The 12146-nt window shown below is 43.5% G+C and overlaps 1 long non-coding RNA gene across 1 annotated transcript in view; it reads right to left on the reverse strand.

Moving 5' to 3' along the window:
* The window catches only part of LOC113650430, an 11615-nt gene extending 2059 nt beyond the window's left edge, over positions 1–9556 (reverse strand). The window contains exons 1-4 of the long non-coding RNA XR_003442412.2: positions 9060–9556; positions 1953–1993; positions 1521–1700; positions 1–1306 (exon numbers count right to left, since the gene is read on the reverse strand). The exon at positions 1–1306 is cut by the window's left edge and continues 2059 nt beyond it. This is a non-coding gene — a long non-coding RNA (uncharacterized LOC113650430). The remainder of the gene's footprint in view (positions 1307–1520; positions 1701–1952; positions 1994–9059) is intronic.
* Between the last annotated feature and the right edge of the window lie 2590 nt (positions 9557–12146).

Below are 12146 nucleotides of genomic sequence, written 5' to 3' on the forward strand. Positions count from 1 at the left end.
TGTGTGTGTGTGTGTGTGTGTGTGTGTGTGTGTGTGTGTGCCGTCTCTGTGCAGAGGCTTGGAGCAGCTGTGGAAAGTGTGAAAAGGTGTAAAGAGCTTGGCCTTGGCTGCTGTGGTCCTCATCTGCAGATGCTCTTGGTCTCATAATGAAAATCTCCCCTTCAAGGTCCTGCTCAGATTGAGTTTAATGCCCGATTAATCGACCTCGCTGGTGGACCGTATCTCCTGGCAGGATTTACACCACACAATTACCATCAGCCATCACCGTGTGTTTGTCGAGACTTCTGAACACCTGAAATGACGGTCACCTTCTTTTCTTCTCTCCGTCTCATTTTCTCATCAACATTGTCCCTTATCTCTGATGTTTTAGGTGATGATTTTCATTAATCATGTCAATAACCATTCATGTTCTCCATTCTGACAGAAAACCGGTTCAGAAATCTTAAAAAAAAAAAAAAGAAACCTACCAGTAACCTTCTAGTTAGCGCTGACAATCAAAAAAGCAAAGTCATGCTAACGTGCTAAAAGACACAGTGTCCCAAATGGAAGGAAAGGAGATATATACGAGTGTCATTCTTCTGGCTCTCAGATATCTAGAAAAATCACCCAGATCCCTCTCGCATATTAGAATCACGAATCATTCTGCATGATGTCGAGTCGAATGGAATCCTCCTGGCTGAGGTTAAACAAAGTCGAGGCACTCGGTGAAATCTCAGACACAAAGAGGAGACGAGGAGCTGCTCGGGAAGCAGATGAAAGGTTCTTTTTGTGTGTCGGAGAGCGTATGTCGAGGTGCCACGTTTGAACTCGTCCTCAGAGAGAGCTCGCTCCAAGCACAGTGTGCAGCCCGCCACCACCGCGTCGAGAGAGAACCTTAATAACTGCTGACTTCTCCTCAACAGAATGCTTTATCAAACACTGGAGCTCACAACATCGGAACTCGGCGCTCCACACATCCTGACAACAGAGCGGGAAGTTGGAGACAGGTGTAAATAATTAATTACAAAACACGGATTAAAGTTCGATTTGATCATCACGGGTGTGAAGTGGAACGAGGCCAGCATAGAAATGGATCAGGTGAAGGCGTGTAGAGCGTGATTATATCCATCATATTGATAAAGTCACACTCCGAGAGTTTATCTGTCGTTATTCTTTTAAATTATGTCGTCTCACTTGGCGTCGGTTTACGAACATAACCGTAGTGGGGTTTGTATCCACTTTTCTAGCTCCATTTTACTGTGACTCTGTCTGTGTGACATCAAAATAACTTGCTGATGACCCCTGTGGAGATCAGGACCCCCGGGCACTGCTGGTGGGAAAGAAAGAAAGAAAGAAAGTGAGACAAGCACACACACACAGAGAGAGAGAGAGAGAGAGAGAGAGAGAGAGAGAGAGAGAGAGAGAGAGAGACGTGGTTATCTGATCCTCTTGTCGGTTGATTAGAACGATGTCATGCTGCATTCCGCTGTGTAAAATAAATAAAGCAGTCCTGCCATGTGACCTCTATTAGATCAGCTTACCGTGGGGGGAGCTGTGATAGCATCTGCTATCGATCGCGCAGCCTCCCTCCGTTCGCTCTCTCACAGTGCAGAGGTCATCAGGAGCTCAGTGATCGTACGCTCACATCTCCACCTACTTACACCGCCTCATACATCTGCGGAGTGGCTCAGTGATCGCTGGACCCGGACATTTATATCCTGCTAACAAATGGAATAATCACACGGCCTGTCAGGATTTATTTCTTTTCTGTCTTTTATTAGCCGTGTTAAATTACATTATGTAGTGAAATACACCGGGCTGGATACAAGGAGTCGTCAGAGAGAGAGAGAAAGATAGAGAGAGAGAGAGAGAGAGAGAGAGAGAGAGAGAGAGAGAGAGAGAGAGAGAGAGAGAGAGAGAGAGATTGATTGATTGATTGATTGATTGATTTTTAAAAATACCATTTTTCTCACCCAAGTTTATTGCATCCTTTCCACATCTTTATCCAAAATATCTGCAAAGATTATTTCTCAGTTAGTTAGAGAGAATAAAGCATCATTAAAAGTCCCACATATTTGTAAATGATTCCACATTCTTCACGTTCCACGTTCTTTTAACATAGTCTTTATATTCCAACATCATCCTTGCTTTTACCGAACACTTGAAAATTGACGGTCACAGTTTGAAATTTTCTTCAATCTTTTTCTTTACACTGAAATAAATAACCGGTTTTGCCGTCCAAAGAGAAAATTAATTAACTGTTAATTAATTAAATGATTAATGAAAAGATGATACCAAGGTATACAGCATATCAAACAATTTCTTCAATCTTCCCACAGTTTAGAAAACAATGAAAAACTGTGGGGTTAAGGATCGACACAAATGCATTCACTGTAAGAACACCGTGCTGAATCTCCAATGTAAATCACTACGGTGGTCTATAGAGCAGTCCCCACGCTGGTCTTACTGTAGTGTACATCTTAAAACAATCTCTCCAAGGTATCTGGTTTATTTTTTTACTTTTTCATGGTTTATCGCTTGGACACATGACATGTGTAGTGGAAATTTTGACTTTTGAGATGTTCACATGAATCTGTCCTTCTAGGCTTCTGTATCTCCCATGGTTGGTAGTTATTGTGACTAGACCTTTCAGTTGTTTCTTCCTAAAACTGCTTTTAATCAGACCTTTCCCATGAGACCCTTTTTTGTTCCTGTGGGATTAGCTTGGTCAGAAGATGAGCAGGCGATGCTTCTAAGCCAATGGTGGATGATGTTTTGGTTTTACATGTCGTGTTTCATTTTATTCCTCTCTATAAAATCCTGATGTTATCAATAATGGAGGCCTTTCCTCTCTGATTTTACACGTAGAGTGTTGGGTCCTTCTGCAAAGCTGAACGCAATAAACCGGGAAACCTTTATACTCTTGCCCGTGCCTATTGGTGTGAAATTTCCATCCATCCATCCATCCATCTTCTACCGCTTTATCCGGGGCCGGGTCACAGGGGCAGCAGACTAAGCAGGGATGCCCAGACTTCCCTCTCCCCAGACACTTCCTCCAGCTCTTACCCAGGCGTTCCCAGGCCAGCCGAGAGACATAGTCCCTCCAGCATGTCCTAGGTCTTCCCCTGGGCCTCCTCTCGGTTGGACATGCCCGTCCAGGAGGTATCCGAAACAGATGCCCGAGCCACCTCAGCTGACCCCTCTCGATGTGGAGGAGCAGCGGCTCTACTCTGAGCTCCTCCCGAGTGACCGAGCTCCTCACCCTATCTCTAAAGGAGCGCCCAGCCACTCTACGGAGGAAACTCATTTCGGCCGCCTGTATCCGGGATCTCGTCCTTTTGGTCATGACCCAAAGCTCATGACCATAGGTGAGGGTAGGAACGTAGATCGACTGGTAAATAGAGAGCTTCGCCTTGCGGCTCATCTCGTTCTTCACCACAACAGACCGGTATATCGACCGCATCACTGCAGAAGATACACCGATCCGCCTGTCAATCTCCCGGTGTGATATTTTATGCTTTAATTCTCTTGAACCTCAAAACTTCCACAACACATTCTTTCTTTGGGCAGATTCCAATTTTGTCCAAGCTCTGCTTTTTCCCAAGCCCAGTGATATGATGGACCTTCCGTTATCTATCTTAGGTTTGATATACAGTTTGGGAAAAGTACTGTATCAGACTCATCAGGTGTTACCTGTCCATTGGACCACTTCTTTAGGATTTCTATTTCTCTTTCTGTTGAAGCCTCCCAGAATTTTCTCAGAGCCTGCTCTACTATGAGAACACTCTTGCCAATGGCCAATGTCAACGAGTTGTCCAAGTCACTCCTCACCAGTTCTACTAGGTTTTGTACCCTGATCATGTTCAAAGGTAACGAGAACTCTATTCATGCACCCTTTAGAATTGGTTCCTTAACTTAAGCCAGTAGACAGAAGTACTCAGGTCTGGTCTTTTTTTTTTGCCATTGTGGCCCATACAGATGGTATACAGTTTGAATTAAAAACTGATACATCAACATTAAAAATGATTCATGTTTCCAAGGAATAAACTCTGCAACCTGTTTCCAAGTTACAACTGATGAACCATACAACACATTTTGTATAAACTGTAGTCTAAAAGCGGCTTTTTTGCTCAATAGATGAGTTACCCCTTGCCCTCCTTCTTCTTTTGGTAGATACACAACACTCTGGGGTAACCAGTGCAATCTGTCCCAAAAGAAATCTAGAATAGTGCTCTTAGTGTAACTTTGGTAATAGACCTACTGGAGGCTATAGAGGCATAAGACGATGGCATAAAACTGATGTTACCAAGTTGTCAATAATCGTTGGTGCTCTATATGACATTTTCCTAAAATTCCTTCAGTTTTTTTCCACTATTCCTTCCCAATTTTTTTTTACAGTCAGGTCATTCCCTAGGGCAACTCCTTGATACTTGATGCCATCTCAAGCCCAGTTAAGACCCCCAGGTAGACTTGGTTCTCCCTCATCTCACTTGCCTACCAACAATGTAGTGTTTTTCCCAGTTTACTTTAGAAGATGCGATGCTTTTGTACATCATTTTTCCATCTATTGCCACCATGATGTCATCAGCATAAGCTGAAAGGCATAAGGGTAAAAGATCTTTAGCTACTGTAGCTTCACACCTGTTAACTGTTTTCTTAACTGACATGGCATGAGCTCTTACTGCCAAAGAGTCCAGCACACAAGACATTGCACAGCCTTGCCTTACTCCACATTTTACAGAAAAAGGTGCACCTAAAGCACAGTTGATTTTCAGTACACTCTTAATATCACGACAAAGCACCTTGATCATGGCAATGAAACCAGGGGAGAACCCAAAAGCCTAAAGAACATTCCACAGGTATCGGTGTTCCACCCGATCAAATGCCTTTTCTTGGTCTAGAGAAATCAGACCATACTTTATGTCCAAAGATCCGAAGATGTCCAAATAGTCTCGAATCAATGAACTATTTGCATAATTGATCTGGCAGGAATACAGTACGATCGATTGCTGTACACCACTTGGTCAATTATATTTCTTAGTATTTTTGTCAGTGTCTTTGGCAAGAGTTTATAATCAGTACACAGAAGACTTACTGGTCTCCAGTTCTTTACTTCACACAGATCCCCCAATTCCGGTAGCAGCGTCAGCACCAGCCCTCCTGCAGCTTACAGGCAGTGTTTCCGGTCATGCTGTCGTTGATCACAGTTAGAAGATCCTCTCCTAGTATGGGCCAGAATGCCTTATAAATCTCTGCTGGAAGACCATCGATGCCTGGAGACTTTCCATTTGACGGTTCTTGCAGTGCTGCCTCCAGCTATTGTGATGTCATTGTGCGATTGTGTGATGTTATTGTGCTTCCTGTGAAACTTGTGTTAGTCCACTGAGAATCTGTTGTTTGACCGACAGGTCTCTGTTGTACTCAGACACATAAGAGTTCTGAAAAGAAGTCCACTGCTTTTTTATTTATCTGCTGCAGATCACTCAGTTCCTGTCCATCAGCACTGAGAAGACAATGGATGAGCCTGCTCTGACTGTTCCTCTTTTCTAAACTGAAGAAGAACTTGGAGGATGTGTCCATTTCTGGTTGTGCAATGAAACCTTGACCTGAACAAAGCAACCTGTGCTCTAATACCCAGCAGATCAACTAATAACCTTTTTTTTTTCTTTGAGTGCCTGAATGTGGCCCCGATCACCTGTGGATTCACACAAAACCTGGAGTCCCATAAAACCTATCTCTAGCTCCTTGATTGATTCTCTTTAGTCACATCGAGGGCGTACTGATTACAGAATTGCTGGATTTACACCACTGTTGTAAGAAAGTGAAATGTTCTTCCTTCACCTGCCATGTTTTCCAAAAAAAAACCTAACATTTTCTAAATGAAATGCCAATTATGCACTTTTTTGTTTTATTCCATTTATAAAAACCTGGCCAGTCAACAAGGAATGATCAGAAAAGACTACTAGCATGCTTAAAAAAACTGAAGTTGTTGCTGAAAACAGTCAAACCTATCTAGTCCTGCTAATGAAATGCAGTTATCTTTACTTTGTGCCCATGAGCATTGTCTCGCTTTACTGTGTTTTGATCGCCAGTGATCTGCAAATTCTCAATAATATGTTTCTAAAGTACTATTCAAACGGGATTAGTTTTACATGGGGACATGGGGGTAAAGTGATTATTACCAGAGCTTCTCGGTGATTTTAGTCTCGTCCGAATGTGCCATCTCGGTAATCATTAAGGACGATGTCAGTAAAGATTACGGCGACTGTTACCATCTGTAAAAAGGTCTGGAAAAATGACCTCAGGTAATACTAATCCCGTCCGAATCGACCCGCTGTAAATATGTACGGTAAAATTCTGTCATTTCCTGTATAAAAGTTTTTGGCGCGTTTTGCAAGCATGGAGGCGCCGTGTTGTCTGTTTGCGCACGTGATAACAGGAAGTCATACGCACATGAGGACAAGGAGGTTACTGTAGTGCATAAAGCGAGTTACCCCTCCCACTTCTGCTAGTTTTACTGAGATGTCTTGTCCCGTGCGAATTGGCCAATTAATATTACAGACGTCCTGAGGTAAAATCGCATTACTCCACGTCCCCACGTAGAACTAATCCCGTCCGAATGGTGCTATTGTCTGAATATTTAGTTTCATTAGTTTTCTTGAGTGGACATGAGGCTCAAGATGTCAATATCTTCTACAGTAAAAAATCAGATGAAGCATATCCTGAGTCTGCATTGGTTAATTTTTCTTTCTCTTGGTAAAACTGGTGCATAAACATTGAGAAGAACTAAATTAGCTTTTTCATATTTTGCATTAACTTTTGAGTAAACAACCTTCAACAATTTCTTCATACGTTAAAGAAATCAGCAAAAAAAATCTTTGAAAACTGAAATTGCTTCTCCTGCACTGAGTGAGATTTTATGACTGTAAATTATGTTTCCTTGTCATTGCCTTTGCCATTTTATCTCTAAGTCTTTGGTTCGAGTGTGTTTCCTGCACAAAAGCAATGCCAATACACTTTGTTTCTATGGTTTCATAAAAACCTACTCTTTTTTTTATACCCCTTGCACCATTAAGATTTAAATCTACTCAGGAGAAAATGAATAGAAAACAGGATTCGAAGGAATATAAGCCCTGGAATATCACACTTTGGGTGCTTATTAATTTTCCATGTTGTTGCCATCTTGTGACTTCAGTCTTTACACTTTTGTATCCAGAAGTCCATGCACTCCCTGTTGCGTCTCTTTTACCTTTCATCGTTTAAACAAACCTACAGACCTGCTTCTAGATCATTAATCTGTTTTTCTTCATTAGTTATTCTAACTGGTGTCTGTGAGCCCTCAACATTCTCCTCTAGCACTTCGGTTTCCGTCACGATCCTCAGTCACCATCGCTTGCTGTGTTTCAGCTCTAACCTGAACCGCTGCCTCTTCCTGATTTGTAGCTGCTGTCTCATCCTTAAACACTGCTCCTATTTGTACTGCCTGTCTTCTTATACTTGGATTGCAACTATTGTGTATTCAAAGTTGTCTACTTTAAACTTTATCGCAACATTTAGCTTTTCCTCAATGTTTTTCGGAATCATACAGTATATAACTGCCTTCTGAATGTGACTGGGAAGGGGGGGGGGGCACGGTGGCTTAGTGGTTACCACATTCACCTCACACCTCCAGGGTCGGGGTTCGATTCCCTCCTCCGCCTTGTGTATGTGGAGTTTGCATGTTCTCCCCGTGCCTCGGGGGTTTCCTCCGGGTACTCCGGTTTCCTCCCCCGGTCCAAAGACATGCATGGTAGGTTGATTGGCATCTCTGGAAAATTGTCCGTAGTGTGTGAGTGTGTGTGAATGAGAGTGTGTGTGTGCCCTGTGATGGGTTGGCACTTCGTCCAGGGTGTATCCTGCCTCGATGCCCGATGATGCCTGGGATAGGCACAGGCTCCCCCTGACCCGAGAAGTTCGGATAAGCGGTAAAAGATGAGTGAGTGAGTGAATGAGACTACATGTTTTAGCTTTGGGGACTTGCACCCTGACGGGATGACTTTAATAGCTGACACTATCTGACCGTATGTACACAATTCTCTCTCTCTAGTACTTTGTCACTAATAAACGGGGGGAGATTAGACAGGGTTGTATTTTTTGCTGGACTAACTAAAGGGAAAACAATTGTTCTCTCATTTCTGAGTACAATTCTGTGCTCCACAGCTAGATTAACTTTTTCAATGGAGTCTACAAACATTACCATATTACCCTTAACCCCCACCCTCACCTAGAAGAAAACCGATACTACCCTAGTGATTACACACCAGGGATATTTACAGTTGTACAGCCTTTCAAATGAATATTTCAACCACCACGCTCTGACACGCACTCTCCCACACTCAGCAAACGCTCATGTATGTGCATGAGAGAGAGAGAGAGAGAGAGAGAGAGAGAGAGTCAGAGAGAGTCAGAATGAGAAAAGAGAGAGAGACACAGACAGAGTCAGAGAGAGAGTCAGAGAGAGAGAGTCAGAGAGAGTCAGAATGAGAGAAAGAGAGAGAGACACACACACAGACAGAGTCAGAGAGAGAGAGAGAGAGAGAGAGAGGGACAGAGACAGAGTCAGGGAGCGAGAGAGAGAGAGAGAGAGAGAGAGAGAGTCAGAATGAGAGAGAGAGAGTCAGAATGAGAGAGAGAGAGTCAAATAGAGAGAGAGACACACACACACACACACACAGACAGAGTCACAGAGAGAGAGTGAGAGAGAGACAGTCAGAGAGAGACAGTGAGAGAAGGTGAGAGAGAAAGACAGAGTCAAAGTGAGAGAGAGAGAGAGAGAGTGAGAGTGTGAGAGAGTGAGAGTGTGAGAGAGAGAATGAGAGAGATGTCTCTGTTTGTAAACTTGACATAAAAGACCCACATGATGCTGCAGGACATTTAGGGACTGAGTCTGTGGAGAACTGTGGTGTATTTCACCAGAGCGTGAACATGGACGTTCCTTCAGCACTGACTGCATGTACAAATGAGTCTAACTGAAGGACAGAGATTATAACTGTGCTTCTGTCTTTCAGTGATAAATAGAAAGCAGTGTTTTGATCACAAACCTCAGTGGCCTCACACACAGTGGTCTAACAGCCACTGCGTACATGATACACACAGCTAGACTCCATCCGCCTGAAAGGGTCCACGTTCCTCCAGCGCAGTGTGAGATGTTTCTCTCCTGATGACACAGAGCCTTTATCTCATCAGTCCTCTCCTGGATACTTGCTTTATGTCTTTACCTTTTACTCTGTTTACTCTTGTGACGTCTCAGTTCATGGATCACTCATCCCTCCACCAGAGGGAGCCATCACTTTAATTCTGATTACAATCCACTTCCTGTTTGGATGACATTTATACCAGTTTCCTGTTAGCCATGTCATTCAGCATTGTCACTTCTCCAGCTCACCAGCTGATGGTTCTTTTTCTCTGCTTTGGATTTGTTTGTTGTCTTGGTTTCTCGATTTATGCTTGGATGTTGTTTACGACTTCATGTTTAATAAACCTCAGTAAATGTTTCCTGACACGCATCACGTAGTGGGTTCGTTACCTCTCTGATGCACCGATCACCTCACTACAAATTATTATCTCACTCACTCATTCATCTTCTACCGCTTATCCGAACTACCTCAGGTCGCGGGGAGCCTGTGCCTATCTCAGGTGTCATCGGGCATCGAGGCAGGATACACCCTGGACGGAGTGCCAACCCATCACAGGGCACACACACACTCTCATTCACACACACACACACACACTACGGACAATTTTCCAGAGATGCCAATCAACCTACCATGCATGTCTTTGGACCGGGGAAGGAAACCGGAGTACCCGGAGGAAACCCCCGAGGCACGGGGAGAACATGCAAACTCCACACACACACAAGGTGGAGGTGGAAATCGAACCCCCAACCCTGGAGGTGTGAGGCGAACGTGCTAACCACTAAGCCACCGTGTCCTCCTTCAAATTATTATCTATATATTATTATTATTATGATGATGATTATAACTCACACACGAGTGTGAAGGAGTCTCCAGTGTCAGAGCTTCGTAACAATCAGAAGTAAAGCTGGAACATTAAGTTCTTGGTAACACGACAAGCTCTGAGTCTTTTTTTAAAGGCTGGTGGAGGAACAGACGTTTATAGCTGCTATAATGTGAGTGAGAACAGGAAGGAATCTGAGAGCGTGATAAACTACATCTCTGAGGAGATCAAGTCACGCTGAAGGTAAAGAGCTTTAAATTCCTGCTGAAGATCTCAGATGATCACACACACACACACACACACACACACACACACACACACACACACACACACACACACACGAGTGTCTGTGCCAGTGTTCGGACGGTTTGAGAGAGACAGGAGAGAGAAACAGAGAGCTGTCACTGTCTCGCCTCATGCTCACCAGCCTGTCTGTTAATACCCTCAATTATCCTGCAGTGCATGCTGGGAGAAGGAGCACAGACTCGGGAAGTGGAAGTCAGAAAGTTTTTAATTTGACAGCTTGGCTCTGTAATGATGGTGTGTAATTAGGGAAAAGGAGAGCTGTAAGTGTGTGTGAATGGTTGGTCTGCACTGGGGACCATGTGTGTGTGTGTGTGTGTGTGTGTGTGTGTGTGTGTGTGTGTGAGATAAAGCCAGGGTTTTATAGTGTACACTGTGACCTGGTGAAGCTTCTTAGTTTACTGAAGCATTTCTGAGTTCCATTACAGTTTTTAACGACCACGCACCAAGTGTAAATCACCGAAATCACCCGAGCGTCCACGTTCAGAGCAAGCAGAGAAACACGACATGACGTGTGTGTGTGTGTGTGTGTGTGTGTGTGTGTGTGTGTGTGTGTGTGTGTGTGTGAAATCTGAGTCATTTGCAATTATAAAAGAACAGTTTGGAAACAGTTTTAACACATGACGAGTGTCCAGATCCAGTTAGAAACCCAGTGTGACTTCTACAGCATGTGGATGAGATGTGGACAGAGATGAATAAGGAATAAAGGAAACAATGAATAAATGAATGAATGAATGAATGAATGATCAGTGATGAAACAGTTTTTTTCAGTTTCCTGTAACAGGCAGGAAATTCTCATGTACCACAACATTTACTACATACAGCTAATCTCTTTGTACTTCATATGTATTCTACACACACACACACACACACACACACACACACACACACACACACACACACACACACACACACACATCTAAAGGGAAATGAATGGACACATTGCCAGCCTCTCCTAAGACTATCTTTATTTTATTTTTCCTATTTTTTTCTATTTTCTTTGAGAAGGAGGGATTCAGCTCTGCATCTCTCTCTCCTTCATGTTCTCCATCTTTCTCCCAGTCACCCTGCGCAGGCCTGTGGGGCTAATCACAGATTGATTCTTTCTCTCTCACACTGTGTGTGTGTGTGTGTGTGTGTGTGTGTGTGTGTGTGTGTGTGTGTGTGTGTGTGTGTGTGTGTGAGGTATGTACCAGGGCTTCCCTCAGGACAGGGCTAAATTGGCAGGAGACATAGGGAAGAGAGCGCCAGGCTCTTCAGAGGGAAAGGTTTGATGTGTCAGTCAGTCTGGATGGTGTAGCTCTCTCTCTCTCTGAATGAAGATGATCTCTTGTGTGACTGTGTGAGAAGAGCTGAAAGCTGGCCATCTCACTAAAAACTAAAACATAAGCGCAACATAAGTTCTGGACTCGGATTGGTCAGAAGGTATTGATTAGTTTTCCATGGCAGCAGCTCTGACACCAGTGCAGGTTTACGTCAATGCGCCCGTTCGAATACGTTACGGTTACTATAGCAACAGCTCATCCAGTGTGACGTGTAAAGCAGACTGAGTATCGTTGATACGGTGTGGTGAAGTTTCCTGTCAGGAGAAGTCTGTTGGTGTCACAAGAATTGAATTAATCTCCAGCGTCTAACTGTGATATTTTGTCTTATTTACTAGTAGAACATGAAGGAATCACATTGGGATGTGATATTACAGGAAAACCATCAACTGTGTGCTGCTTCATCACACCACTGGGCCACGGTACAATAATCCATATGTTGTGGAGATGTACCGAAAGAGTCGATTCGTTTCGGTTCTGTATCATTTCTCTGCGGATAATGAATCAAACTCCAGCTTTACTGAATCATTTTAGGAATCAGATTAC

The sequence above is a fragment of the Tachysurus fulvidraco genome, chromosome 7 (genome assembly GCF_022655615.1).
Source record: "Tachysurus fulvidraco isolate hzauxx_2018 chromosome 7, HZAU_PFXX_2.0, whole genome shotgun sequence".
Lineage (NCBI taxonomy): Eukaryota > Metazoa > Chordata > Actinopteri > Siluriformes > Bagridae > Tachysurus > Tachysurus fulvidraco.